Raw genomic sequence first — 6,156 nt, 5'->3', positions numbered from 1 at the left:
GGTAAAATATACTTCGAGACCTTGATCATAGTATGCGGCCTGGTGGAATATACATACATTGCACTACCCTTATATGTAGCGGTCATACCCAAATAGTTACACTACAAATGAAAAACCCTTAAACACATACCTGTGGACATATTGACGTCGTCCGACCGAAGGCCACCCTAAAGCCCGACCTGCAACCGCCAGTAGCAACCCCGCTAACGGAACGCGCCCCTAGCCATGGCCCACCCGAGTCAGGCGAGCCACCAACAACTAAGGTAGAACCCGGCCTCCCCCAAATAAACAGACCGTCACTTCAATCAACCACGTATAAAAACAAACACTAATATTAAACTATATTACGTAGTAATTTAAAGTCGATTGACAGAAGTGCGACGTAGGAGTGCCCGGGCACTCACGTGTGCAACTACATAAATACGCGTGTGAGTGTTCCCCTGGCGGCCTTCTGCCTGAATCAATCAATCAGACCTTATGACATAATTATTCAAACCTTGTGTTGCGTAATTAACCACACCAAAACAATCTGACAAGAAACGAACAGTCGCTGGTGTGACGTAAAATTTCAAACACAATAATTCTTAAATATAATAACTTTCAATTCATAGAAGGGGCAAATGACCTTAATTCAGCCTTTATAATTTATATAAGAATTTAACATCATTAAATTCTCTTATTAACTTATCAGATCAGAAATTAACGTAATGAGGTCAACCCTGGCGCGAGGGCCACCGAGCCTCGGCCGGACGCCATGACATGACGCCAGTACAGCGCGACTCGTGGACCGGGGCGGACGCACGTCCCACGGAGAGACATCATCCTTTGTCCACACCGAGTTCACTTCTGGTAACTATAGTCATTCTTCAAAACCTTTTTAATAATCTCTCCGTGTGTACCCGGTCCAGCTTTTCGGTCCAGGACCTAATCCGGCCGCATAAATATCACACCCCCTCCCTGCACCACACTTGGTCCGCGGGGTAGGTGCATTATCTGGTACGGGCCGACTCCCGAGGACAGAACTTTTGTTAATCTCAGTCGCTCCGGCGCTGACACTCCCCGTAAGGGAACTCTTGAGCGAATTTAGTTGCGGTCCGCGCTCCACTGCCGTGGACGCGAGCACCGCCTCAATACGCAGATTTACGGGATTGGCCGCCTCCAATCACCCTCACCCCTCGTTGAGCAGTCAGGCTCAGAAACACCTAGGGACACGATAATACGGAACAACTACTGACGTTGTAACATTCTTTTATAAACTTGTGCAACGCAACCTCGTGTAACATTTCTTTTGTAAACTTGTGCAACGCACCCTCGTGTAACATTCTTTTGTAAACTTGTGCAATGCAACCTCGTGTAACATTTCTTTTGTAAACTTGTGCGACGCACCTCTCCACGTAACATTCGTAAACTTATATAACGCAACCTCGTGTAACATTCCTTTTGTAAACTTGTGCTACGGTAATTCAGTAACTCTCAGACTCAGTTGAGTGTAATTGTGTAATTTGTATCTTGTAACGTCACCTATTGTACGACGTGGCGTGTAACCGACAACGTTACACCAGAGCCACTGTCGACTGAATAAATGACACACGTCATTTATTAACTCACTCCAGCGTACGCTTCTTTAAACCTGCTATCCCCAACCACCGCCGAGTAGGGAATCTCTCAGACCCACGTAACACCGCCGACGGTCCTAGTGGGCCACGCAGGGCAATCGACCCCACGACCCAACTACCGACTAGCACCAGAACTAGTCTGGTGCCCACCCGGACTCATTACATTCGCAACAGCCACTCCCGCTAGGAACCGCACCGGGACTCGAGCCCGAGACCCCGGACGACGGCAATATAAATAAACCACATATGGGTGGATGCACAATTATGTGATTACCAGAAGTTAAGATGCGAGAGCCCTCAAACTAGCTATTCGCCATGTGGTTGGAACAAAGAGCAGGCCCCAAAAGTCCTAGAGCTGAATTATATTAATGAAAAGATCCCATTACACTTGTCGCCTAAATGCTAAACGTCTTGATGACTAGGGTCCATTACATGATGACTGGGATGCAACCCATGCTAGACTTAAAATTATTGATTTGAATATTAAAAATTATCTCCCTCAAGTGTGCACAAATTATTAAGTGATGCGGCTCGTGTGTTCATTCCATGGCATGTAGAGCTATTCGCAGAGATGATAAACAAGAATTAGCAACAAAAAAACACTTCACTATTTCTGCGAATGTAGTAAACAAAGGTTGAGGGGCTCCGTAGTGCGTAATGTGCCTAGTCTCGGCAAAGATGGAAGGAATTGGGAGAGGCCCTGGTCTCCGGGCATCATTAGAGGCCAGTTCTCCGCGAAAATTTTCTTAGCACAAGAGTAATTCAGGCCCTTTTTTGGCTTAGGTATGCTAATTCATAAATGATTGCATATTTAGTTAATGTCAGTTCCTTGATGCACATTGTCTAACAATTACTGATTTAATAATAAAGTAACACCTTATCACAAAGAAAAACTCTGGTCGATTGCAACTCGGGCGACAATCGACACACTGGCGCTTGCACTTACTGCACTGAATTTCTGAAGGAATGTTCTGGTCGTACACTACGGCGAACACGTTTTAGCGAACCGACGATGCACAATAGCAGTCTGTGTGGATTGAAGGAGCACTGATGAGTGTCATCAGAGTATATTTTTATTTAATTTAAAATGTACCCGAATATTGTTATTATCTCTAAATCCATATTTATCGCAGAAAATTTTCGAGTTTAAACAACACACCATATTGCTGAATTGTTTTGAAGGTGCCATCACCCGGCTTCTGTGGAAGGCCCGGGAAGTACCTGATGGGCGCTACGGGCATCGCGGTGCTGCTGTTGTCCGGGGGGAGGCCAGGCTAGTAGGACACTAGGCTGTTGGTGATGGGTCGCGGGTACTCTGCCCCCGTGTTCCCCGCCAGGCACATGGCTGGAAATCTACCCTGAAACTCCCTACTTGGCTGTGAGGCCGCTCGGCCGTGTGGAGGACGGAATGGTGAGGAATAATCGTAGACAACACAGTTTATATTAAATTGGCTTTTAATCCACGGACTTCTCCGGTGGTACACATGGGTACGCTGTACTCCCTACACATACACTACGCGGTGGCAGAACTGCTACAAAAGCTATGATAACGCACTATGCTGCATCTGAGCCATTGTACAATTACACTAACACATGCTGATTACAAAACAAAACACGACACTAACACAACACTGTAAATTTGCCGCCGCAGTCTTGCGGGGACGTGATTACTAGTTCGCTGGAGACGGCCAGCGCCGAAAGTTATCTGTCTTAGGAGGGCTCAATGAGCGTGATCCTAAATTATATTCTACACTTACGTGAGGTTGTAGCCGGCAGGCGTATGCGCGGCGATCTTAAGAGGCCACTCCAGTGTTTCAGGGGCACTACGCAACCCGCGTTAACCTCATAAGATTCAATGCAATTTTCATTCTGCTTATAACTAATTAACTAATATAAATTTCGAAATGATGCTTGCTTGATATGTAAGACAACGATGCTCTTATCAAAGCCCCTTTCTTGAAAAACGTGCATAAATTATGGTTTTATACTAATCTTTACTAATATGCATAAGTGTATTGTCTAAGTTTGAACGATCGGTGGAACAAAAATGAAGGCTTCTCGCGGACACACCTCTTGACCCGGTGCGGAGTGGTTGGAGACTGCCGAACATGGCCACCTCGCATGGAGGGAAACTTTCACCTCCTTTGTGAGTCGGCACCAAAAACTTATATCAACTTAATTTGCTCTATTATATGCTAAAAACACGTTCCAGGTAATTGTTTGCTTAAGGCTTAACAACTGTTTTATAGTATTTAATTATTTGAATTGTGGCATCAAGTTGGCGACTGTAAATATATTAACATATTGTGCCGTTTCAGTGCTAATTTCAGGCACAAATGTACGATTTACTTAATTTTACGAAATTTTTAATTTTTTTTACTTTATCTTCCATATGATGTCCCACTGCTTTTTTTTCCTCATCGAGATAAGTTCAGTCAAGTGTACCGACAGGTTAGTTTGTTTAGCAGTCAGGGGTGGATACAGGATTGACTTCTGTGGGGGGGGGGGGAGGGGGGCACTGGGATTCTGGATCCCCCCCCCCCAAAAAAAAAACCGGCGACTGGTGAAGCTCCAACAGAATTTTATTTTAATGTTAACGGGTAGCCATATAAATACAATTTACAGTTTTATAAAACTTATGTGTTTAATAAAAGGATAAGGACATCAATAAATTACACAAGAGTAGTTTAATTCTTACACAGTAATTTAATCTAGTCTTAGGGATAGTTTTCTTTAATGTGACGTCGTCCGACCGAAGGCCACCCTAAAGCCCGACCTGCAACCGCCAGTATTCACCCCGCTAACGAAACGCGCCCCTAGCCATGGCCCACCCGAGTCAGGCGAGCCACCAGCAATCAAGGTAGAATCCGGCCCCCCCCCCCCCCAAAAATAAACAGACCGTCATTAAAACCAGCCACGTTAAAAAACAAACACTAATTATTAAACAATATTACGTATTTAATTGAAGTTGGTCAACGAAAGTGCGACGTAGGAGTGCCCGGGCACTCACGTGTGTAACTACATAAATACGCGTATGAGTGTTTCCCTGGCGGCCTTCTGCCTGAATCAATCAATCAGACCTTATGACATAATTATTCAAACCTTGTGTTGCATCATTAACCACACCAGAACAATCTGACAAGAAACGAACAGTCGCTGGTGTGACGTAAAAATTCAAACACAATAATTCTTAAATATAATAACTTTCAATTCCTAGAAGGGACAAATGACCTTAATTCAGCCTTTATAATTTATATAAGAATTTAACATCATTAAATTCTCTTATTAACTTATCAGATCAGAAATTAACGTAATGAGGTCAACCCTGGCGCGAGGGCCACCGAGCCTCGGCCGGACGCCATGACATGACGCCAGTACAGCGCGACTCGTGGACCGGGGCGGACGCACGTCCCACGGAGAGACATCATCCTTTGTCCACACCGAGTTCACTTCTGGTAACTATAGTCATTCTTCAAAACCTTTTTAATAATCTCTCCGTGTGTACCCGGTCCAGCTTTTTCGGTCCAGGACCTAATCCGGCCGCATAAATATCACACCCCCCCCCCCTGCACCACACTTGGTCCGCGGGGTAGGTGCACTATCCGGTACGGGCCGACTCCCGAGGACAGAACTTTTGTTAATCTCAGTCGCTCCGGCGCTGACACTCCCCGTAAGGGAACTCTTGAGCGAATTTAGCTGCGGTCCGCGCTCCACTGCCGTGGACGCGAGCACCGCCTCAATACGCAGATTTACGGGATTGGCCGCCTCCAATCACCCTCATCCCTCATTGAGCAGCCAGGCTCAGAAACGCCTAGGGACACGATAATACGGAATAACTACTGACGCTGTAACATTCTTTTGTAAACTTGTGCAACGCAACCTCGTGTAACATTCTTTTGTAAACTTGTGCAACGCAACCTCGTGTAACATTTCTTTTGTAAACTTGTGCAACGCACCTCGTGTAACATTTCTTTTGTAAACTTGTGCGACGCACCTCTCCACGTAACATTCGTGAGCTTATATAGCGCAACCTCGTGTAACATTCCTTTTGTAAACTTGTGCTACGGTAATTCAGTAACTCTCAGACTCAGTTGAGTGTAATTGTGTAATTTGTATCTTGTAACGTCACCTATTGTACGACGTGGCGTGTAACCGACAACGTTACACCAGAGCCACTGTCGACTGAATAAATGACGCACGTCATTTATTAACTCACTCCAGCGTACGCTTCTTTAAACCTGCTATTCCCAACCACCGCCGAGTAGGGAATCTCTCAAACCCACGCAACACCGCCGACGGTCCTAGTGGGCCACGCAGGGCAATCGACCCCACGACCCAACTACCGACTAGCACCAGAACTAGTCTGGCGCCCACCCGGACTCATTACATTCGCAACAGCCACTCCCGCTAGGAACCGCACCGGGACTCGAGCCCGAGACCCCGGACGACGGCAAATGCTTTCTGGCAAACACCTCAAGAACTTCCTCAGCTGTTTTCAAAGATACAAGATCTTGGTGTATGTGTAGGAGTGCCAGTCCGT

This window comes from Bacillus rossius, chromosome 3 (assembly GCF_032445375.1).
Source record: "Bacillus rossius redtenbacheri isolate Brsri chromosome 3, Brsri_v3, whole genome shotgun sequence".
Classification (NCBI taxonomy): domain Eukaryota; kingdom Metazoa; phylum Arthropoda; class Insecta; order Phasmatodea; family Bacillidae; genus Bacillus; species Bacillus rossius.
This window is presented reverse-complemented; position numbering follows the sequence as displayed.